Below are 26684 nucleotides of genomic sequence, written 5' to 3'. Positions count from 1 at the left end.
GACAGAGTGTGATTAGGGTTCTGTTGGACTGGGTAGTTGGCATTTCTGAGGAGATGACATGTAAATGGAGATGTGACTGACAAGTAATCAGTTAGGGGACACCTGGCTGGAACAGCATTCCAAGCAGCAGCAACACAGTGCTAGGGCTGGAAAGGTGGGAATAAACTGGGGATGCTCAAGGAAGAGAATCAAGGCAAGCTTGGCCAAAGCACAGAACCAAGCAGAAGATGGGGAAGGGATGAGTCTGAGGGAGACAGGACTACATCACATGGGGTCTCGTAGGCAGTGCGAGGCTCTTGGATATGATTCTAAAAGCTGTGGGAAACACAGAGGGCTCCACTCAGCAGGACCCGACAGTCTCATCTGCAGTGAGAAGACTGCTGCCATCATGGAGACATCAGGCGGCTGGGAGGCGACTTCTTAGTGCAGCTGAGAGATGATGGTGTCTGACGTGGGTGGCTGATGCCTGAGGAGATGGGTATGGAGTGGATGAATTTGCGGTGTGTATTAAAGACAGATTCAGCGGGGACTGATGGTAGATTTGATGGGGTGAGGGGTACTGGGAAGGGAGGAGTCAAGGATAATCATCTTAAATAAACACTGAACATCAGCAAAGTACTCCCAACTGTCCAAAATGAATGGGCAACAGACAGCTGCACCTGCTGGAACTCCAGTGAAGCGATATCTGGATTGCATCAGCCCCATGCATTTTATTTTGGACATTAATGCCCAGGAGGTTGGTATACCATCTGCTGACAAGGAACCACAGACACAGTTTTGCATAGTTCTAAGAGGCAGGCCGGGCCAGGTCCCGACAAACTTCCTCAGGGGCTTTGCTGCCCCGTGGGTTGCTCTGGAGCACACCTAGGAGTTTCACTGCTGAAGAGCTATGGCGTCTCTGCCAGCAAACAAGTTTTAAACTAGATGTTCTCTTTGGCCGCTTCCAATTAGAAAATTCTCTGTCTTAAAACCCCACTGGGTCTATTCTAGGAATCTTGAATATATAAATCATAAGCAAGTTACAGTCATAAAGATTCTTCAGGTGATTTTTATTGTTTCATTCCTACACTTTATTCTGGAATTAAAAAAATGTGTTTTGCTTTAGTATTTACAGTTCTTTTGAAGTGAGAGCAAGTAAAGTCCTTTTGCTTGAATTTTAAGTCTACCATTTACATCTGGGACAAAACTATTTTCTTTAGAGGTACATAAGACCTAGTTGGAAAGCCCTAGTTCCCTTTATTCTATTACGCAAAACACTTTTTCTTGCAGGATCACCCCTCCTGGGTGGAAAACACATTTTACCTACACTTACTAACATAGACTTACATAGGCCATTACTGAGCACGTGCTGGGGGTCACATACTGCATTATGATAAGTGATCTTCACATATAAATGTATTTAATTCTCAGAAGTAGAAGCAGTTGATATATTTGTCCCACTTCACAAATGCGGTAACTGAACCCTAGTGGGTGACAGACCTCGGATTTCAGGTCAGTTCAGGCCCCACCTCAGCCTAGACTCACCCCCAACCCCCAAGTGGACTCCTCCAGCTGTTCCCAGCTGCGACCACATGTGCAAGCATCACTACACTTTTTATACTATTGGAGGCTACAGTCTAAAATTTTCAAATTATTCATGACTCTGCCTCACTAAAATTTGCTGTCAAAGCTGAATACATCTTCCTAAATAAATATTAACACAATTTTCACATATGCCAACCCCCAGGGACTTTCTGAGCCCTCAGGCACCAGTTAGAACAGTTCCTACTCTACCTGTGGCCTCTGTGAAAGGCTGGTTTCTTTCGCTGGTCACCCTTCCTTCCCTCACTTTCTCACCGTATCCAAAATTCAGCAGAAGTCCACAGGGCACAGAGCTCAGAATGTATTATCTGGCTACGAGTTTTTAATTTTCCTTGGAAAGTCTGAAGAGCTCCTGCAGTCTCTGGGTTACATCTGGGCTTGTTAGCCTTCCTACCGGTGGCACCACGCAGCTCTGGGCTGAAGCCAGATTCTGGCAAGAATGTCTCCTTTTGTTTCTCAAACACACATTACCACATACTTTGCTGTGTTGATGAGCAGCCTCCTTACTTACTCCTGCTTTTTGGTCTCCAGGTCACTGAAGGGTAGGAGATGATCAGGAGGAAAAAAACCCAGAGAAACATTTATCCTGAGGTCCCTGGATGCCTGAATTCACAGAATTTACTAAACATCAGTGTTGCATAAATATTTTCTTAAGGTTCATATTACTGAATGGAGAAGAATTGATGCTTTTGAACTGTGGTGTTGGAGAAGACTCTTGAGAGTCCCTTGGACTGCAAGGAGATCCAACCAGTCCATCCTGAAGGAGATCAGTCCTGGATGTTCATTGGAAGGACTGATGCTGAAGCTGAAACTCCAATACTTTGGCCACCTTATGCGAAGAGCTGACTCATTTGAAAAGACCCTGATGCTGGGAAAGATTGAAGGCAGGAGGAGAAGGGGATGACAGAGGATGAGATGGTGGGATGGTATCACCGACTCAATGGGCATGAGTTTGAGTAAGCTCTGGGAGTCGGTGATGGACAGAGAGGCTTGGCGTGCTGCAGTCCATGGGGTAGCAAAGAGTCAGACACAACTCAGCGACTGAACTGGACTGACTTAACTGAATGGCAGAGAACATGTATTTTAAGGCAAAACAGACAGTAACCTTTGCTGCCTTCTAAGAGGACAGGGAGGCCTGGTGTGCTGTGATTCATGGGGTCGCGGAGAGTCGGACACGACTGAGCGACTGAAATGAACTGAACTGAAGAGGTTAGAGGGAAGCAGTGATATTGTTTCTATTACTCTGAATATAAATCCCTATTTCTCTCTCTTTTTCTCAAAGATATTGATGAGGGAAGGAGACATGAGAGTGGGGCACAGCAATGAATTTTGTGTATATAACGGGAGTCTTGAACCTAGCTTGGGTCAGTGGCTGCAGGGAGTTGCCCTGTTCTGCATGAATCAATTAAGATGACCCATGTTGTTTTGTTTTCCTCCAGAAGAGGGAGCTGTGCCATGGAGGGAGGCTGACCTGAGTTGGCAGAACTCGCATTTGACCAAAATGTCTGAAGTATCACTTTAAATTTCTCTCGTGATGGGCACCCTTTCCATCTCCTCACACTTTTATATTAACAAAATTTTTTTATATTTAAAAATCTTTCTATGTGCTTTATTGTTTATCATATTTGGTTTGATCTGATTTGCTCTTTTGTGGCAACCCAGGAAAGGAGGGATATTATATCTCAGATACAATACAGAGCATGGACACCGTGTGTGGGATGGTGAGAAAATTCATAAACTTAACAAATTTAGGAGATGGGGGAGTGTAAAAATAAAGGTGACTAAGAACAATGTCGGAGAAGGCAATGGCAAGCCACTCCAGTACTATTGCCTAGAAAATCCTATGGATGGAGGAGCCTGGTAGGCTGCAGTCTGTGGGGTCGCTAAGGGTCGGATACGACTGAGCGACTTCACTTTCACTTTTCACTTTCCACTTTCACACATTGGAGAAGGAAATGGCAACCCACTCCAGTGTTCTTGCCTGGAGAATCCCAGGGACGGGGGAGCCTGGTGGGCTTCCATCTATGGGGTCACACAGAGTCGGACACGACTGAAGTGACTTAGCAGCAGCAGCAGCAGCAAGAACAATGTAAGCCATCCTCTCTCCACCAGAGTTCCTGGCATGATTGGGAAGAATGTGAAGACTTCACTAAATGTGATGTTTGAACCAAGTGCACTTAAGTCTCAGTAGGTGGGGTGCTCAGCTGATATCTAGAAGTCATTTTAACCAAAGTAACTACTATCTTAAAACTATAATTCAGATTTCATTGATTCATGTCCATACTTGTTGTGGTAGCAGAGTAACAGCCTCCCAAAGATGCTCACACTCTAAACTCTGGAACCTGTGAAATGCTGGGTTACAGGATGAAGATTTCAGGTTGCAATGGAATTAAAGCTGCTCATCAGCTGATTCGACTTGAAAATAAGGAGATTATTTTGGATTATCTGGGGGAGCCCATTGTAATCACAAGGATCTTTAAAAGTGGGAGAGAGAGAGGCAGAAGCAAGGGTCAGGTGACCTTATGAGAGAAGGACTCCACACCATTTCTGGTTTCCAAGGTGGAGACAGGGAAACATGAATCAAGGGATGCAGGTAGCCTCTAGAAGCTGGAAAAAGTGAGAGAACGGATTCTCCCCCTAGAGATTCCAGAAAGGAACCCAGTCCTGCCACCATCCTGATTTTAGCCCATGAGACTCATGTTGAATTTCTAACCTACAGAACAGTGTAAGATAACAGATTTGTGCTGTTGTAAGCCACTCAGGTTTTTATGGCAGCAACAGTATATCTGTACAGTTATCTATTACCACATAATAAACCACCTAAAAATGTAGTGATCTAAGTAACAATAATCATTTAGTTTGCTTCGGAACCTACAATTTGGCCAGGATGCAGGAGGGGCAGTTTTTGTCTCGGTTCTACACACCACAGGGCAGGAGTTTACTCTCAAGATGGCTCACTCTGAATAAGCAGTAGCTGTTAACTGGAAAGCTGGCTGGGAGCTCAGGTGAGGCTGTAAGCTTGGGAACTCATTCCCTTCCCACATGTGTCTCTCCACAGGCTGTCTGGGCTTCTTGACAGCACGATGCAAGATGGTTGTGAGATCAAGCAAACCAAGAAACCAAGGGAGAAGAACAAGGCAGAAGAGCACGCTATCTTTACAACTGAGCTTGGGAAGTAACACAGATTCACTTATGTCATATACTACTGGCCTGTTCAAGCTCAAGGGGAGGGGACCCAGATTTACCTCTTGATAGGAAGTGGCATATTTCTAGTGGAGTATGAAGGCAGGAGATATTAGTGAGGCCATCTTAAAAAGCTGCAATCTGCAAACCTCATGTGAGAAATGTCACCTTGTGCACTACCTTCCAAAATTATTTCTGGAAGCCCACAGTATGTATCTCTGTGTGCCTGTGCGTTCAGTTGTGTTTGACTCTTTGCGACCCCATGGACTGTTCATGGGGTTTTTCAGGCAAGAATACTGGAGTGGGCTGCCATTTCACCCTCCAGGGAATCTTCCTGACCCAAACATCGAACCCACATCTCCTGTGTCTCCTGCGTTGCAGGGGGACTCTTTACTGCTGAGCCATCAGGGAAAGAGTGTATATCTCATGAGTATTTAAAAATAAGCTATGTACTTACCACTGAATATATGCAGCTTTATTTCTTTTGCCTCCAACTCCTGTTTCTGAGTACAGCTATGTCTTCTGGATAATGGAAGGGCTGCTGTTCCTTTTCCCCACCGCACTGTCACTCCTAGGAACCAAACGCACGGGTGTGCACTGCGCTTACCCACTCAGTCACGTCTGACTCTGCGACCCCATGGACTGCAGCCCGCCGGGCTCCTCTGTTCATAGGGATTCTTCAGGCAAGAATGCTGAAATGGGCTGCCATGCCCTCCTCCAGGAGATCTTCCCAACCCAGGGATCGAACCCAGGTCTCCCGCATTGCAGGTGGATTCTTTACCATCTGACCCACCGAGGAAGCCCAAGAACCAAATGCACAGGATAGGCTATACAAAAGAATGGCAGCTTTGGTCCCTCTGCTTTTGGTGTTATTACACTGTTAAGAAATACCCACGTTGACAGTACTTCTTTAAGAAGCTCTTCAGTCCCTTATGCAAATGAAATCTAGCAAGTCAAGACCTAATTGAACTCCAAAGTAAATATATTAGGTTCAAAATAACAGAATTAAAATTGAGATAGCCTTTGCCAATTTTTATTGCTGAAGGTACATAATCCCACATAGCCTTAGTTGATTGGCAATTATAGTAACTAAAGTCTCATCTGCCTTCTTTGCCACAGTATCTTAATTTCTATCTTTCTTATCTGTAAGAATAAGCTTGGTTGAACAACAGATAAAATAGGTAAACTGGTATATGTTTAATTTTCTGTCAATTAAAGTAGAGATTTGGAGATCCCATGATTTATAATTGCCCCTTCTTTTGGGCTTTTTCTTTTCGAAACAGGGGCCTACAAAATTTTGGGCCCAATACCAAATGGCTTCAGCCTTCATATGATAGAAGATGACTAATGAATGGGTCCTCTTGCCTGAAGTCAATGCTGTCCACCAGAAATTGTCTTCAATGAGAATGTGCTGTATATCTGAGCTGTCCAGTATGGTGGCCATTAGCCACATGTGGCTATTAAGTATTTGAAATGTGGTTACTATAACTAAGGAACTGAATTTTTAATTTGATTTCATTTAATTTAAAGGTAAATAGCCACATGTGATTATTAGCTACCATATTGGAAAAGTATAACTCTAAATGATGGAATCTTAGTGTGGCTTTCAGGTCTTCAGTTTCTGAAAGCTCCTTCATAGCCAAGGAAGGTGGTCTGGAGCAGTCAGAGTCCCATGAGTTATGGGGGATGATAAGGCTTTTTTATGTGGCTATAATTCTAGTTGTGCTGCTGGATTTAAAGGCATGAGGAGTTCAACAGGACTCTGGCTTTATTTCTGAACAGTTTTATTTTATAAGAAAACAAAGACATATCTATGTCAATTATCTTGTATACATGGATCTCATGGATGCTTTCATTAGAAAGAGCATCTAAATTCCTCTCCTAAGGCTCCCCAAATCTTGCTTTGATATTGGCAAAGTCTGCCTCATGCCTATATCACCTTTCTCCCAATTTTTCAAACATGATAAATAGCTCAGCAGAGTCCAAAAGAAGAGTTCTTCAGGGCTTAAAGATGAGACAAGTTCTTATTTTGGGTCAGTTATAATTACCAATAAGTCAGCAATTGCTCACACAGTAAGGTGCGTCTGCCTACAATGCCAGGAGCCCCGGGTTTGATCCCTGGGTCAGGAAGATCCTCTGGAGAAGGAAATGGTAACCCACTCCAGTATTCTTGCCTGGAAAATCCCATGGACTGAGGAGCCTGGTAGAGTACAGTCCATGGGGTCGCAAAGAGTCGGACAGGACTGAGTTACTGACTTCACTTTCACTTCAGCAATTGCAACAACAATGCTGTGTAACAACCAGCCTCCCAAACTCAGTGGCTTACAACATAAACAAGTACAGGTTGGCTAGGTTCAGCTGTAGGCTGAGTACAGCTGAGTGTGCCTCCAGGCTACAGGATAGGTTCAGGTCAGCTCTATGAATTTCAGAGAAGCTCAAGAGAGATAACACAGTTTTACAAGCACATTTCAAGGTTTTCCTCAAACCACATAGACTGACCTCCCATTTGCCAAAGCAAGTCTTTAGCCAAGCCAAGTGTCAAAGGGTGGGAGGTATACTCTTCCCACGATGAGGGCCTGGAGAAGATTTTGATGTAGAATATTACTACGAGAGAGTGAAGAATTAGGGCCAGAAATTTAATTTATCACAACTACATCAGACTTAATCTTTCTGTCTCCCTTCTCTATGTTTCTGTCTATCTGTATCTGTCTGCTCTCAAACATGCGCACACACACACACACACACACACACACACATTTTTGGTAGAGATAACAACATCAACATTAAAAAAAAAAAAATAACCCTTTCTATACCTGGAATGCTTTGACTCCTCTTTTTCACTTCCATATTTGGGGAAGCTTTTTTTCAGTCTTTTTTTTTAACGGTTAAGTACATCAACAAATTTAGTTACCTGGAAAACTATTAATAGCTTACTGTGATCTTTAATAACTTTTTGATGGTCTAAATGTGATGTGATAGAAGAAGTCTTAATGCATCAGTGTTGTTACCTTTTCAATTTTTCTTAAAGCCACTGATGTTTAGTTAAAAACCAACCAACTAATTTAGTCCCCAATCTCTCTGAAATTATTCCACTTAGAGCTCTATGGCATCTGTCTAAAATAATTCTGGTTTAGTATAAACCGGTAAAAAATTTTAGGGGCCAGCTCTTTAATATGAAAATATATTGTTATTTTTAAAAGTAGATTAAAGACCAAGATAGAACTTACTATTTATATAAGTAAATATTTGTGTTTATATGTACTTAGAAGGGCTAAGGAAGGCAAGGTTACCTCTGGGGATAGGTACTAATTTCTCATTTTCATAGCATCCTTCATATACTACCATATCATTAGATCATTATTAAAAAAGAATTATTTTTATGACAAAAATTGTTAACAATAAAAATATCATATCATTTTAACTTGAAGTATAGAAATAAACTTCATATTTCCAAAATTTATGATTTTCTTAACAGAGGTGAGAAAAAAATGTGGGTGCTTTTGAGGGGTCAGGAGGCGTCTTCTGGGTTCAGTTGGGGTTTTCATTTCCTTTGCTCTAATTTCAATTGTATTTATCTTTAGTCTTCAATTTCTAAATATCTCTTCCTCTAAAAGGATCTGCTCTGGCAACCATTTCTAACTGCTCCAGATTGAGTTCAGCTTCCCACACAGAAGTCACTTAGAGAAAAAGTGACCAGGAGTTTCTATTTTCTTATGAAAATGCATCATGGTCTCTGTAGCATCATTTTGTGTCACTGTAAAATGAATTGTAGCCAGGAAACAGATGTTACCCATTCTAACAGCAAAAGCTTCTCTTTGCATCATTCAAATAGTTCTCTTTTTACCTTAACATAATCTCAACCTTCAGGACCAACTCTCTAAGAGAAAATATTATAAGACACAAATAACCCAGGACCAGGCTCTTCCTGGGTCACTTTGGGACATGTCAGGGTTTCAGAAATCAAGTTCAGAATGATTCACAGAAGTCAGTCCCCTCACTCTGGCCATTTGTATCCTTTCTGGGCATCTTATTTTAAGGACAGTGGTCCAGAAGTTAGAGCAGGCCCTTTGATTTCTGAGTTTGAAACTTGGCTCTCTCCATTACAATACTGTATAATCTCTTGCAAGCAACTAAAGCCTTACTGAGCTTCATTTTCCCCTGTTGCAAAGTACGGATAAAAGTGACATTTCCTCACTGGGTTCTGTGAGTTTGCAATAAAGGGGCATGTGAAGGCAATTAGAACAGTACTTGGATGGTAGGGGGCCTGCAATAAAGCTTTATCTTCTAATGCTTCTCTGAAAGAATTAGTACAAATCTACCAGGTGAATCTTTGCTCTCTAAAAATGAATAGGAACAAGAATAGCATTTTACTTTGTGACAAAACTAGGAGTGACTGGGATCTAAGCCAGATCCACTTCTGTAAGTTACATGAGTATCTCACAACCACAGGAGAGAAGCAACAGCAGACTTGGTGACACATCTGTTTTATAACGCTTCTTTTGTAGATTTTTCAGATGTCATAGAATATATACATGATTGAGTAAAAAGGGGCTAGGATCTCTGTTTCTGACATGAAAATCACTTTTAAAGATCAGATTTAAAAGACTATAAATCATATAACATCGTTTCAATTTTATTATAATGTACTTCATGGAATTAATCTGATTTTCTGAAATATTTTGATGGGAATAGCATCATTTTATACCTTCCAGGGTTCTCGCTATATTGAATTACACATCATCACATAATGTTACCAAATTTTATTTTCATATTATATGTTATCCTTCTGAAATCAGTATCTGGAACATCTAATTCCTGTAAATGGGAATTTGCTCATTAAAAATGCATAGAATGTAAAACAAACCAATGACTATTTCCTCTATATTGCACAATACCTTCCTTTGCCCTTCAACATATATGCATATTATTTTAATCATACTTTCCTGGAAATGGAAAATAGAATATTGCTTCACTGAGTAAAACATTTCTCAGAAAAAATAATATAGTGCAGAGATGTAATACAAAATATTTGATGGATACAGGAATGGATATGAATTAGGTGTTAAAAATGGAAATCTTTTCTCTTTTGCTCTGGTTGCTTTTTCACGGAGTCTTTGGTGAGGGATAAAAGGAAGACTTTTGGCTCATGGCACATTGGGTCAGTAAGTAGCCTAAGAATTCTCAGGGAGCCACTAAAAGGGAACTTCCTGCAGAGAGATGACTATATCACAGTGATTCCTACAAGTCACTGCTCTGGAGTTTAGTTCAAAGAATGCAGATCCTAATTATGAATGCATAATTTTTATTCTGCACAAATTCTGAAAAGTCTCAACTCCTTTAAAAATAATAACTCAGGAGGGTAGTTGACAGGCCACATTTTAGTGGGCATAATTTGAAATGGATGAGAAATTATCACAGGTGTTAACAGGTTCAAATGCAGTGCAAGAGTGGAGCACCAAAGCTCTAACAAAGGACTTGAAAGAGGTTTGATACAATGTTCTGATTTCTGCCAAATAGCATCTGAGCTCAAAATGCCTGGCCAGAAAACTTTTATGTGAAATAAAAAGCATATCTGAATGTGCGTCCAAGAAAAAGACAGCCTTGTATACTGCAAGTTATTTGTAATTATCAAAACCCACAGATTTTTATTGTAACTAATTAATCTTTGATCAAGGATAACTGCTTCAGTAAAAACAAAGGAACATAAAGAAGTCAGAAGCTCTGAAAGCTTTTTTCAATTTAACAACTTCTAGAGTTGGACACGACTGAGTGACTTCACTTTCCCTTTTCACTTTCATGCATTGGAGAAGGAAATGGCAACCCAATCCAGTGTTCTTGCCTGAAGAATCCCAGGGATGGGGGAGCCTGGTGGGCTGCCGTCTATGGGGTCGCACAGAGTCTGACATGACTGAAGCGACTTAGCAGCAGCAGCAGCAGGGGGAAAAATAACAGATTCACAGACTAACATTTTTATGATTATGAAACAAAGCATTCATTACTATGCCACAGCACTTAGGAGACTTTATGACTGTCATAGGTGTCTTCATGGAACTCTTCATATTCTTATGATGCTGATGGCTTTGGCTACTACAAACATGATTATCTGTGGTCTCTTTCCCTACCGGATGCTACACCAGAGACACTCAGTCACTCTACCACGGGGAGTGCAAAGCTATTCCTGATGAATTCCTTCCCATTCACAATCTCTGGCGGCCCCACTCCTCATCCTCTAGAGCAAGGTGAGGAATCAGTGCTTCAGCATCTGCTACTTCCATGCCACTCCTGCTCCCAGACACTTAAGCATCTCCATCCAGCCTGAGTCCTGGTAGGACTCACTGTACTACGGGGACCTTGCTGAACTGTGTGACCTTTGCTTGTCCTTTTCCTAACGATGCTTCCTTTTCTTTTTGGTTTTCTGTCATGTATAAGATGAAGACAAACATAGTGTTTATCTCATAAAGCTGTGAATATTAAATTCATATAAATGCTAGGTACAATTCATGATACAGGCTAAAATTTCAAGGAATTATGATGATGATAAAGGCAATATAGAATCTTGATTCTGAGAAAGGATAACCTATTGAATCAAGGTGCTCATGTTTTGTTTTTTTTAGGGTATTTTTCAGAATACTTTTTACTACTGCAGTCACTATTTTTTTTATTTTTTTAACACCAAAAACATTTTGTATTGAGTTGTAGCCAATTAACAATATTGTGATATTTTCAGGTGAACAAACTCACTGTAACTTTTAACATTTATGATCATCTCAAAGAAGACTGCTGTAATGAGTAGTTAGACAACCATATATGAATCAATTATCTTGCATAATGTATGTAATCAAAAAGCTTTAAGGGTCTGTTTACCAATAAATAAATTTTTTTTACATTGAAGAAACAAACAAAGCATTGCCTCTGTGACTACAAATGCCATGCTTAATTGGAGATACTTTCTTTTGAACCCCTCTCTCTTTTCACCCCTACCCCTAATACTACCCTTTGATAAACCTTTGGGATATCAGTGATAACTGGGAACCAGGCTGGTTCCTGATTTAGCCCATGGGTCCTTTTCCACGCTCTACTGAGAATCCAAAATGCCTCTTGAAACTATGTGAGTTATGACAGTAAACAAAAGTTCCATTAATTTATTATTTCTTCTGTTTTACTTTGAATACATTTTTGACTAGAATAAAGTTTAGAAATGCATCCATTGAGAGTTAAATGATAAGTCTCAGAAAAATACACATTTTCCTAGGCATATCAGTTCTCAAAAAGGGGTTATATTTTTTACATGAGCAGCAATAAAGATAATACTTTTGAATGAAGAGAAATTATTTTTTCAGATTATTTCTTTAGTGATGACAAACTATGCACAAAAAAATCAAGATGTTCCAGAAAAGCTGACATTTCCCCTACTGGTTTTTACACTAGCTAATGTTATATTTGATAAAACCTTATGTGACAAAAGCTGTACTAAACTCTAATTAAAATTTTATCTAAAATACACCGTCTTATAACTTGCCTTTTTAAATTAAGTGTATTCAATGTTCCCTGAAATTTTTTGATAGTCTAAATGCTATAGTGGTTACAAATATTTATTTTTGTGAATTTAACCTTACTTTTAAAGATTTGGGCAAGGAAATTACAGCAGATTACATATGTCCTTGTGATGGTATATTTGAAAGATTTACTTCAAGTTTTGTAAACGTTGCCTATTCACCTTTTTAGGTCATTTACTTTCTCACTCAAAACCATTGTAGATCACATGCTGGTTAATTACGGTTTTAGTTTTAGTTAAAAGATGTTTTTAAAAATTAGGTATAGTGGCAAAAAAAGTCAATAGCAAAACACATGTTTTAAGTCCATCAGCAACTTTGCTGTGTGCTGTGCATAGCCGCTCAGTCATGTCTGACTCTTTGAGACCCCATGGACTGTAGCCCGCCAAGCTCCTCTGTCCATGGGGATCCTCCAGGCAAGAATACTGAGTGGGTTGCCATGCCTTCCTCCAGGGGACTTTCCCAACTCAGGGATAGACCCCAGGTCTCCAGCATTGCAGGTGGATTCTTTACTGTCTGAGCCAACAGGGAAGCCCAGCAGCAAATTTAGTAAGCTGATATTCTGTAAATGATGCTTTACAGATCTATCCTTATAGAGATCTACTTCTATTAAACAGTCATTATTTTTTAATTTTGTGAAAAACAAAAGTTATTACTATTATAAGCACAGTAAAGGCTTACATCTAAATGAGAAAAAAAAAAAAACAATCCAGATCTTGGCACTGTCGTAGTAACTCTATGGTATATTATTTCCCTCATAACTACAAATGTTAGAAATACCATTTGGCTTCCAATGAATACCTAAATATAGAATAAAATAATTTCAAAGTTATTTTACAGCTAAGAGGAATCTTTTTTAAAGATCTCTTTACTCTCTCTTCATTTTCATTTGTTTGTTTTTTTTTATTGGAGGCTAATTATTTTACAATATTATATTGGTTGGTTTTGCCATACATTAACATGAATCCGCCCTGGGTGTACATGAGTTCCCCTTTCTGAACCCCCCTCCCACCTCCCTCTTCTCCTTCTCCTCCCTCTGGGCCATCCCCGCACACCAGCACCGAGCATCCTGTATCATGCATTGACCCTGAACTGGCGATTCGTTTTATATATGATAATATACATGTTTCAATGCCATTCTCCCAAATCATCCCACCCTCACCCTCTCCCACAGAGTCCCAAAGACTGTTCTATACATCTGTGTCTCTTTTGCTGTCTCGTATACAGGGTTATCATTTCCATCTTTCTAAATTCCATATATATGCGTTACTATACTGTATTAGTGTTTTTCTTTCTGGCTTACTTCACTCTGTATAATAGGCTCCAGTTTCATCCACCTCATTAGAACTGATTCAAATTCATTCTTTTTAATGGCTGAGTAATACTACACTGTGTATATGTACCAAAGCTTTCTTATCCATTCATCTGCAGATGGACATCTAGGTTGCTTCCATGTCCTGGCTATTATAAAAGTGCTGCGATGAACATTGGAGTACATGTGTCTCTTTCAATTCTGGTTTCCTCGGTGTGTACGCCCAGGAGTGCGATTGCTGGATCATATTGCAGTTCTATTTCCAGTTTTCTGAGGAATCTCCACACTGTTCTCCATAGTGGCTGTACTAGTTTGTATTCCCACCAACAGTGTAAGAGGGTTCCCTTTTCTCCACACCCTCTCCAGCATTTATTGCATATAGACTTTTGGATAGCAGCCATTCTGACTGGTGTGAAATGGTATCTCATTGTGGTTTTGATTTGCGTTTCTCTGATTAGGAGGGATGTTGAGCATTTTATCATGTGTTTGTTAGCCATCTGTATGTTTTCTTTGGAGAAATGTCTGTTTAGTTCTTTGGCCCATTTTTTGATTGGGTAGTTTATTTTTCTGGAATTGAGCTGCAGGAGCTGCTTGTATATTTTGGAGATTAATTCTTTGTCTGTTGTTTCATTTGCTATTATTTTCTCCCATTCTGAAGGCTGTCTTTTCACCTTGCTTATAGTTTCCTTTAAAGATTGATTCTCTTTGGGGTTTTAAATTCCACAAATAATATCCTTAGATGATTTATTGTGTATTCAAAGATTAGCAGAGAAAAATACAGCTCTATTGAATAGACCCCCAATTCTTGTCTTTGACCATGTTATGGGCCTACAGGGTCAAAAATACAAATGCTAAAGGCCAAAGACTTACTGACAAAAGTTTTGTTAGTTTGTTTTATGTGTGTGAATGATCATCCTCTAAAATTTATTTCAATAAGATTTTCTTAGAGTGGTTTACCCTGAATGAACTTATCAAAGTCCTACCCTTCATGTAACTTTCAGAAGCTCTAAAATAAAAGCCAATGAGTCCATTTTACTTTTCTTTCCTCCCTAATACAGGAAGGCAATGATCTTGGGGGCTCATCCCGTCTCTCCCTGCATTAACTTTGGATTTGTAAAATAAGGGACTTAAAGGAACATAATCTTTAATGCCCTATTTTTTCATAACTTTATGAAATCTAAATCCATTTTCACACTAACGGATTGCAGAATAGAAAGCAGATGACCTGAAATAAGTGCTTTAAAAATCATTTTCTATTTTTTCTTCACTAAGTTTATTTTTCAGAACTTTCTTAAACCTGAAAGTATGGCTTAATGAACCATAAATAAAATTCAAACCACAAAACTTTGTGTTGCTTGTAAACAAATCCACAATGACCAAGATGCTTCAAAGCACTTCACTTATTTCCATAAAAACTGCTAATTTGCAAAACCACATGACTAAATAACATCACTAAAGCCCTTTGAAACTGTAAAGCTTTCTAAGACCAGCCCAGGAAAAACAAAGCAGGAACAAACAAACATGGTCTTCAAAAATTTCAGTTAAGAAATTTGATCATGATACCCAGGAAACAAACATATTTCAGTGCTACATAATTTAATAATTTTAAAGCTTTTACCTAGAAGATAAAGCAAGACTGAAATCACATAACTTAAATGTTTCTGAAACAAAGTTAATGATATTTATAGGTGAAATACCAATTCAGTTGGTAAAATGGTGTCTTCCTATGTTCAATTTGATTTAATCCAGAGCAACTTGCAAGTATTTTGGAATCTCCCACCTGAACCATTCTACTGAAGCAGTATCTCTGTGAGAGCAATGCGTGAAGACTGCTATTGAGCAATGATTGCTCAATATTATTAAGACCTTAACTGTGTTCAAGCACTATACAAAGTGATTTATGTGCATTATTATCTCATTTAATCCTCCCGATAACCCAATATATTATGAAGCACTATGCCTGATTTTGTAGATTACAAAACAGAGGCTCAGGGATATTAATTGAATCCCTATTGTTATACATACTAACTAAACTCAGATTAAGCAAATCAAAGATCACTGTTGTCAACATTTTTTAATTTCCTAGTAAAAGATATTAACACTTTCTCCTTCAAAGTGTTAATATTTATAAAATCCTGCTGTACAACACTGTTCGTAGTTATATTCCCATTTATATCAAGAGGTCAACATGTGTCTCAGTATACTATGGCAAACATATAAATGTGGATGATATTCTTATCTTTTGATCCCAGCTTAAAGTTGCTCTACATTGACCTTGATTATGAACTCACTGGATCATTTATTGCAATGAGGGGTGGGCAATGTAGGGAAAACCTCTAGAACAAAAATATAACATGGTTTCTATTTTCAGAGACAAACACAACATAGGAAAGAAGGACAAATCTGATGGCACTGAGCTAACTGTTATATGTGTGAAACAGGATGTAAAGACAAGGGGTTGAGGCAGTCAGATAGTTTTAATGAAGGAAGCAGAACAACATAATCACCATGGGGACTATCATTTATTGAGCACCTGCTACATGTAAAACACAGTGGTAGGTGTTTTATATTCACATTCCTCTCACTAACCTTCAAAGAGATGTACCATTTTCTACATTTGCCAGTGAGACTAGAGAGGTTAAATAATTTGCCTAAGACCACACGATCAACAAGAGGTAAAGCTTGGATTGGAACATTGCTCTGTCCAATTCCAGAACATAGGTCAGGTCTTGAAATATGGAAATAAGAATGGGGCAGAGACAACTTTTTTTTGGTTAATTAATTTTTTATTGAAGGATAATTGCTTTACAGAATTTTGCTGTTTTCTGTCAAACCTCAACATGACTCAGCCATAGGTATCCCACTTTTCATTGCAGCACTATTTACAATAGCTAGAACATGGAAGCAACCTAGATGTCCATCGACAGATGAATGGGTAGAGAAGCTGTGGTATATATACACAATGGAATATTACTCAGCCATAAAAAGGAACACATTTGAGTCAGTTCTAATGAGATGGATGAACCTAGAACCTATTATACAGAGTGAAGTGAGTCAGAAAGAGAAAGATAAATACCGTATTGTAACACACATATATATGGAATCTAGAAAAATGATACTGAAGAACTTATTTACAGGGCAACAACGGAGAGGCAAGTTTTTATTCACAATGTCCATTCTCTCCTTCTTTAGAAACAGAATCCTCACATTGTAGCTGGGGACATGGATGCCAGTTAACACCTACTTTCCTTCCTCTCTTTGTAGGCAAGATGTGGCCATGTGCTGGTACTTCAATCAGTGGAACATCAGCTAAAAGATGGGTGCACCTTCCTAACAGAGAATGTATACAACCTCCACTTCCCCCAGCTCCTTTCCCTCTGGGTGGAATGTAGACTTAGTGGTGGGAGCCAGGAACTCATCTAAGGTCATGAGATGAAAGCTGCATGTGGAGAATGGGGGGTAGTGAGAGAGGTTTCTAACACCATGGGGTTGTGATATCAGTCCTGTAATCATTATATTTTGATATTACATAAGAAAGAAATAGTTTTTGACTTAAGTCACTGTCATTTCATACTGGTATACCGCAGGGCTTTGTATCTGAGAGAATTTATTGTATACAGCAACACAGGATAAGAGGCAGAAGCAGTAATAAACATAAATGTATTTGGTAAAAAAAATTAAGGCTAAGGGTATATTTGATAAATAGCAGGAAATATTCTTAGATATATAGAAAGGTCAGGTTGTGAAGGGCTTCCTTGATCAGGCTATGGATGTACCTTTCAGTAAACAAGAAGTGAAGATTTTGAGCAAGAGTTTGTAGATTGATTGATTCATTATCTCCTCCATTCAGCAAATATATGTTGGTTTTCTGTGTGATACAGAAAGAACCGATTTTAAAGAGTAACCATTGATGAAAGATAACCAAGAATTAATCATTTGGATAATGACTGGTAAGAAATAGCCAGAAAATAGAATAGAAAAGAAGGTGAGGAGAACCTGAATACAAAGGATATCTGCTAGGGAATGCTGATCTACAAATTAGAAACTTTTACCACTGAGAAACGAATTCAGGAATAAGAGAGAAGATGGAAGGTTATTGGAGTGCATAGGACACAGCTTAACTCTGACTTGGATGATTAGAGATCACATTCTAGAAGTGATGCTTAATTTAAGACCTACGGAGACATTAGGAGTAAATCAGATGAGGAAAGAAAAGTGACATGGTAGGGAATCTTTTGAGCAGAGGTCAGGTCAGACAGCATAGCTCATTCTGTCAAATGAACAAAAGCAATCAGTAGGGTCAAAACATAGAAAGTGTCAGGGGATAGTTGAAGGACTTCCAGATGAAGTTCTCTAAAAACAGAAAATTCAAGACAGAACTAGAGCATTAAAGTCCAAATCTTCAGCAATAGAAACACTAATTGACTGAGAGAAAAAGAAGAATAGATGGATGTGCTATATTAATGAGGGCTTCAAATTCTTTGTCATTCTTCTCATTAAATGATAGCGTCTATGGTCCCTTACTGGGCATCTTGACTGCCCCTTGAACTGATAACTTGCTTTTACCAACAAAATGTAAAAGCTGGAGCATTTTCAGACCTAGACCTTGGAAAGTTTTGCAGTTTCTATTTTTGTCATCTTAGAGGCTACACCACCATTCCTGATACTTTGATGGAAAGAAAGGCCCAGCAAATCTTTACCAGTTCCAGTCACCACAGACAAGACTCCAAAGATGTAAGTGAGGTCAACTTGAATATTTCAGTCCCAGTTCAAAGTGTGGTGGAGCAGTCATGTCCGACTCTGCGACCCCATGGACTACATAGCCCACCAGGCTCCTTTGTCCATGGGATTCTCCATGTAAGAATAAGGGAGTGGATTGTCCTGCCATTCTCCAGGGGATCGTCCCAACCCAGGGACTGAACCCAGGTCTCCTGCATTGCAGGCAGATTCTTTACCGTCTAAGCCACCATGTTAAAACAGTCCCAGCTGAGCTCCTAGTAAATACAGCTACATAAACAATCCCAGCCAATATCACATGGAAAAGAAGAATCACCCAGCTTAGACCAGCTGACCAAAAGTATTGTGAATAAATTGTTGTTTTAAGCCTCTGTGTTTTGGGGTAGTGTGCTACACAGCAATAGCTAACTAATACAGTAGAAGAAACAGAAATCTAGAAAGGCTGGAAATAGATTGGAATCATGTGGTACTATGATAGCAGAGGAAAGAGACCATTTCAAGTAGGGGACAATCTACATCACCAAACATTGTAAAGAAATCAGATAGCATCTTACATTTAGAAAGTCTGCTGCTACTGCTGCTGCTAAGTTGCTTCAGTCATGACCGACTCTACAGACGGCAGCCCACCAGGCTCCCATCCCTGGGATTCTCCAGGCAAGAACACTGGAGTGGGTTGCCATTTCCTTCTCCAATGCATGAAAGTGAAAAGGGAAAGTGAAGTCGCTCAGTCGTGTCCGACTCTTCGTGACCCCATGGACTGCAGCCCACCAGGCTCCTCCATCCATGGGAATTTCCAGGCAAGAGTACTGGAGTGGGGTGCCATTGCCTTCTCCGTTAGAAAGTCTAGGTGTTATCTGTACTGCCAATTGTTGTTGTTCAATTGTTAAGTTGTATCCAACTCTTTGTGACACTATGGACTGCAGCACACCGAACCTCCCTGTCCCTCACTATCTCCCAGAGTTTGCTCGAGTTCACGTACATTGAGTTGGTGATGCTATCCAGCCATTGCCAATTAGCAAGGTGAAATATCTGAACTTGTCAATAACGTATTCAGTCTATGGTGGTGATTTAGTCTCTCAGTTGGGTCTGGCTTTTGCAACCCTGTGGACTGTAGCCTGCCAAGCTCCTCTTTCCATGGGATTTCTAAAGCAAGAATCCTGGAGTAGGTTGCCATTTCCCTCTCCAGAAAATCTTCCTTACCCAGGGATTGGACCTGCATCTCCTGCATTGCAGGCAGACTCTACCACTGAGTCAACAGGGGTTCCATCTATAAAACGGGCATTTCTTTTTGTTACCTACTGAATTGGGCTTCCCTGGTGGCTCAGAGGTTAAAGTGTCTGCCTCCAATGCGGGAGACCCGGGTTCGATCCCTGGGTCGGGAAGATCCCCTGGAGAAGGAAATGGTAACCCACTCCAGTATTCTTGCCTGGAGAATCCCATGGACGGAGAAGCCTGGTAGGCTACAGTCCACGGGGTCACAAAGAGTCAGACACGACTGAGCGACGGAAGGGAACAGAATGAAGCATTACTGTGAAAATTCCTTTTCTTCAAATTATGCCACTGCTTTCAGAGGAGAATATATATAGACAGAGCACACTGAAGAACAGTCCTTTTCATTATTTGCCACTCTTTTTTTAAAAGAAATATTTTAGGGGGTGTTGAAGGTCAGCAGCTTGCAATGGTCATGACGTAATCTTTGTAGAGGCAGCTGGCAAGTACCAACTTCCAGTCAGCAGGGTCCCTTCATAGCCACATATCTGACCATGTGACACCATTTCATGGCCATTGTGTCCCACGGTGCTGGGAAGGCTCATTCCCAGGTCTAGGGAAGTGATGGGCCACTCAGTGTGCTAAAATTGGACCAGGCCTTGCAAGTAGCAAAAGTCTCTGGACCACTGTCTTACTAGCCTCCTGGTCCAGGAAAATATTTCCTCTTGTTGCTTTTTCCCATACCCAGAGTCACATTATTACAATTATTGATCTCATATGGAACTGTCAGTTCAGCATTATATCACAGGCTCAGTGAAACAAGTGACATAGAAAATAATATAGCCATAGCTAGCAGTTATTAGTAAAATAAGAATTATATGTCAAGAACTTTCATTAGATAAAGCCTGGTACAGCCCAAGTCACCTGACTTCATTCATTAAATGATTATAGTCTGGTGTTAATCTCCTGGTTGTACATTATGGAGCATCCGACCTTTATCTGAAGATTGGTTACGGAGATAAGCCTTAGAAACTAACCTAGAGTGTCCTTTTTAATAACTTAAATCTTTTAGCAGTATCATGTAACAAGGAACTGTCTCAGCAGTGAGTCTTAGTAAACACTAGACATTAACAAAACTAGAAACTTAATTTAACAATTTACAAAACTTAATATTCCGTGATTTTTCATTATGGAGGCCCTGTAGCCAGGGAGGCTTTAACCCATCAAATAAAAAATGAGGTTTGCCAGGGAGCTGGGAAAAGCCAAGCAGCCATCTTGGATTTCCCATAGCCCCTGACTCTGATTTTTTCACTCTGTGCTCTGAAAAAAAACAAAACAAAACAAAAAAAACTGGCAAAACAGGCCTTCAGATAGTTAGATCTTTTTAGAAAAAGGTTTTATGAGTTCCAATTCTTGCATCTTCTCATACCTAGAAAAACACTGACGTCATTAATGGTGAAATCTGCTTTGGCTATTAAAAAAAATTTTTTTTTTTTTTTTACAATTAAAAGTCAAAATAGAGTAGCTATGGTTCAGACATCCTGGGAAATAACTATTTCCCAGATATCCTGAAAAATGATATTATGGGTGTGATTTCAGATTAGACGCTGTGACCTAATGTAGAACTTAATGCTCCTGTAATGCATTTTTGCTTCTGTACTTTGCTTGCTGCTCGTAAAACCAAAGTTACTCCATTTTAAGATAAAGTTGTTTTTAAGTAAAGATTCCTAAAATTGTTTTTGAAAAAAAAATAAAATAGATGGAAAACCTTGAAAAAAAAATAAAATGAGCCAAAAAAAAAAAGAAATATTTTAGTATTGAAGTATAGTTGATATACAATGGTGTGTTAATTTCTTATGTAGAGCAAAGTAATCCATTTAACATATACATATTCATTTTCATATTCTTTTCCATCATGGTTTATCACAGGTTACTGAATATAGTTCCCTGTGCTATACATTTGGACTTTGCTGTTTATTCATTCTATCAGTGTATATAATAGTTCATTTCAGTTCAGTTCAGTTGCTCAGTTGTGTCCGACTCTCCATGACCCCATGAATCACAGCATGCCAGGCCTCCCTGTCCATCACCAACTCCCGGAGTTCACTCAAACTCATATCCATCGAGTCGGTGATGCCATCCAGCCATCTCATCCCCGTCTCCTCCCGCCCCCAATCCCTCCCAGCATCAGAGTCTTTTCCAGTGAGTCAACTCGTCACATGAAGTGGCCAAAGTATTGGAGTTTCAGCTTTAGCATCAGTCCTTCCAATGAACACCCAGGATTGATCTCCTTTAGAATGGACTGGTTGGATCTCCTTGCAGTACAAGGGACTCTCAAGAGTCTTCTCCAGTACCACAGTTCAAAAGCATTAATTCTTCGGCGATCAGCTTTCTTCACAGTCCAACTCTCACATCCATACATGACCACGGGAAAAACCATAGCCTTGACTAGGCGGACCTTGGTTGGTAAAGTAATGTCTCTGCTTTTTAATATGCTATCAAGGTTGGTCATAACTTTCCTTCCAAGGAGCAAGCGTCTTTTAATTTCATGGCTGCAATCAGCATCTGCAGTGATCTTGGAGCCCAAAAAAATAAAGTCTGACACTGTTTCCACCGTTTCCCCATCTATTTACCCATGAAGTGATGGGACCAGATGCCATGATCTTTGTTTTCTGAATGTTGAGCTTCAAGCCAACTTTTTCACTCTCCTCTTTCACTTTCATCAAGAGGCTTTTTAGTTCCTCTTCACTTTCTGCCATAAGGGTGGTGTCATCTGCATATCTGAGGTTATTGATATTTCTCCCTGCAATCTTCATTCCAGCTTGTGCTTCTTCCAGCCCAGCGTTCCCCATGATGTACTCTGAATATATAATAGCATCTGCTAATCCCAAACTCCCAATCCATCCCTTCCTCTTTCTCCTTCGGTAACCACAGGTCTGTTCTCTATGTCTGTGAGTCTGCTTCTGTTTCATAGATAAGTTCATATGTGTCATATTTTACATTCATTTATATATGATATCATATGGTACTTGTCTTTCTCTTTCTAACATTATTTGCCACTCTTCATAAAGCTGGATGAAGCCTAATGTTCTATTGATTTATCTTTTCAAGGTCACTCAAGTTCATTCATAATTTTTCACTAAGGGCATTAAAGAACAGAGGAACCCAAGGGTTTGGGTCTTTTAAATATTAGGTTACTGAGATCAGACGAGATCGGGTGTGTTCAGGGTGGTAGGAACCAGAGGGATGGGATGGGGAGGGAGGTGGGAGGGGGGTTCAAGATGGGGAACACATGTACACCCGGGGCAGATTCATGTCAATGTATGGCAAAACCAATACAATGTAAAGTACTTAGCCTCCAGTTCATGGGAAATAGATGGGGAAACAGTGGAAACAGTGTCAGACTTAATTTTTTTGGACTCCAAAATCACTGTGGATGCTGACTGTAGCCATGAAATTTAAAAGACGCTTACTCCTTGGAAGGAAAGTTATGACCAACCTAGACAGCATATTAAAAAGCAGAGACATTACTTTACCAACCAAGGTCCGTCTAGTCAAGGCTGTGGTTTTTCCCATGGTCATGTATGGATGTGAGAGTTGGACTGTGAAGAAAGCTGAGCGCCAAAGAATTGATGCTTTTGAACTGTGGTGTTGGGAAGACTCTTGAGAGTCTCTTGGACTGCAAGGAGATCCAGCCAATCCATTCTAAAGGAGATCAGTCCTTTGTGTTCACTGGAAGGACTGATGCTGAAGCTGAAACTCCAATACTTTGACTACCTGATGCGAAGAGTTGACTCACTGGAAAAGACTCTGATGCTGGGAGGGATTCGGGGCAGGAGGAGAAGGGGACGACAGACAATGAGATGGCTGGATGGCATCACCGACTCGATGGATATGAATTTGAGTGAACTCTGGGAGTCGGTGATGGACAGGGAGGCCTGGCATGTTGTGATTCATGGGGTCACAAAGAGTCAGACACAACTGAGCAACTGAACTGAAAATAAATAAATTAAAAAAAATAAATAAATATTATGTTACTGCTTCCTATGCTTAGAGAGCCTACCATGCTCATTAGCATCTGGTACAACATCTATGAATATCTCTTTTTTTATTTCTGTCTCCCACTTATTTTCAAGTCGGTATTCAATTGGGAGTCTGACTCTTTAAAAATAAAGCCTTTGGAAATGACTGAGATTAAATAACCATTTAGTCAAACTCTCTGCAGGGTTTTGCACCAGCACCTTGGACATTCCTGGGCTGTGAATTCTCATTTGGTTTACCAACATCTCAGTGTTCCCAGTGAGAGCCTCAGATAATTCAACTGCAAGTTCAGCAACCCCTTATGTGGCTCTTGCTTCCTTAAGAGCTATAATTCCACTTTTCAGGCTGTTAGTCTGCACTCTTGAAGACTTTCTTCTTTTTCTTGGTTCATCAAACTTCTTGAAAATTGGCCTGAATTGCATATCCAGGGGACTTGAAAGAAGAGCCCATCTCATTAGTTTTCTCCTGGCTTACCCACAGGCTATGATGTCTTCACTGAGTTAAAATGATTTTTAAAAAATTAAGATATCTTATTTTAGAATCATTTATTTATAGTTATCAACCAGATGACACTTGGTATTCGATTTTATGATCTGGGATAATTGTAAAACTCTTGAAATTTTCTAATATTTTAAAATTATTATTAATTAGAAATACATCCAAATCCATTAAAGTGAAAATATCTGTTAAAGTGCAAAAAAAGACATACACTTTATACTATGGGGCACTTACAAAGCTTATACCACCATATTAATAATAAGCAAACTTTGGTTCTCAAACCAACTCAAAGGGGAAAAAAAAGTGGAAATTGTGCTGAGTTCTAGATTTTAAAAAATGAGTATGCATGCTCTTTTTCTTATATAGTAATGTATTCACATATACTGATAATGAGTATGCATGCTCTTTTTCTTATATAGTAATGTATTCACATATACTGATATTACGAAAGTTATGCCACATGGATATGATGCAAGGTAAACTCTAAGTGCATGATTAAGCAAATTACCCCAAAGGCTAGGGAACAGAAAGGCTCACAGACCAAATTAAGGTATTTGAATTATTTGGTTCATTAAATCAATTTAAATACATAGCAAGAAGAAAGAGGCAAAAGATGTGACAAGAAAAGTGCAAGCTGAGCAGGAATTTCGGGCTACAGTTAAAGGGTTAGCCTGATGAGTAGCAATATGTTTTATCCGCCAGGGTTTATGTCATTAAACAATGGTCATCTTAACCTGCATATGGAGTATCCCACATACTTCACGTGTACTTAGTATAAGATGCATAAGAGGTGCTTAGTACATACATGCTTTACTTACTTCATTCACGACCAGCTTGTCTGACTGGTAATTAACATCTACATCTACATCCTTATCTACAGGCCTGACAGCTCTGCCTATGCTTCACACGCTGTGTGCTGTGCTTAGTTGCTCAGTTGTGTCCAGCTCTTTGTAACCCCATGGACTGTAGGGGTTACAGCCTCCTCTGTATATGGGATTCTCCAGGCAAGAATACTGGAGTGGGTTGCCATGCCTGGAGGGTTGTCCCCTCCAGGGGATCTTCCCAACCCAGTGATCGAAGCCAGGTCTCCTGAATTGCAGGTGGATTCTTAACCATCTGAGCATCCAGGGAAGCCCATGTTTCACATACTACTATCTTATTCATTATCTTTAGCTAACACAATTTATAAATTTTGCCTATACCTTATAAAGATATTAAGTTACTCATATCCATCTCATTTTCTTGTATTCCATAATAGAATTAAATATTCTCAAATACATAGAACTCATGTTACACATTTTTTAGTAAATATGTATTGAACATCAACTATGTACAAAGCAAAATTCAAGTGCTGATGATACAGCAGAGAATGAAAGAGTTTTCCAAAGAAGATATACAGATAGCCACAAAGCACATGAAAAGATGCTCAATATCATTAATTGTTAGAGAAATGAAAATCAAAACTATAATGTGGTATCACCTCACACCGGTCAGAATGGCCATCATCAAAAATCTACAAATAATAACTGCTGCAAAGGGTGTGGACAACAGTGAACACTCCTACATTGTTGGTGGGAATGTAAACTAGTACAACCATTATGGAGAACAATATGGAGTTTCCTAAAAAAAAAAAAAAAAAAAAAAACAGTACAGAATTATCACAGGATCCAGCAATTTCATTCCTGGGCACATATCTGGAGAAAACCATAATTTGAAAAGATACATGCATCCCAATGTTCACTGCAGCACTATTTATAATAGCCAAGACACGGAAGCAACCTAAATGTCTATCAACAGAAGAATGGATAAAGATGTGTTTTATATATATACAATAGAGGATTACTCAGCCATTAACGGAGAAGGCAATGGCAAGCCACTCCAGTACTCTTGCCTAGAAAATCCCATGGACAGAGGAGCCTGGTGGGCTACAGTCCATGGGGTCGCTACTAGTCAGACAAGACTGAGCAACTTCAATTTCACTCTTCACTTTCACACACTGGAGAAGGAAATGGCAACCCACTCCAGTGTTCTTGCCTGGAGAATCACAGGGATGGCGGAGCCTGGTGGGCTGCCGTCTATGGGGTCGCAGAGTCGGACATGACTGAAGCGACTTAGCAGCAGCAGCAGCCATTAAAAAAAGAATGAAATAATGCCATTTGCAGCAACATGGATGGACCTAGAGATTGTCATTCTGAGTGAAGTAGGCCAGATATAGAAAGACAATAATCATATGATATCACTCACATGTGTAATCTAAAAACAGGTTCAAATTAACTTATTTACAAAACAGAAACAGAGATGTAGAAAGCAAACTCATAGTTACAAGGGGGAAAAAGGTGAGAGGGATCAATTGGAAGACTGGGATTGATATATATATGCATATATTAATATATACTCATATTAATATAAAGTAGACAACTAATAAGGACATACTGTATAACATAGGGAAATGTACTCAATACTCTGTAATGATCTATATGGGAAAAGACTCTTAAAAAAAAGTGGGTATAACTGATTCTCTTTGTTGTACCCTTGAAACTATTAGCAGGCAGAATCCTTACAGTGGAGCC

Source organism: Moschus berezovskii, chromosome 2 (genome assembly GCF_049115385.1).
Source record: "Moschus berezovskii isolate FMDL1 chromosome 2, NW_MosBer_1.0, whole genome shotgun sequence".
Classification (NCBI taxonomy): domain Eukaryota; kingdom Metazoa; phylum Chordata; class Mammalia; order Artiodactyla; family Moschidae; genus Moschus; species Moschus berezovskii.
This window is presented reverse-complemented; position numbering follows the sequence as displayed.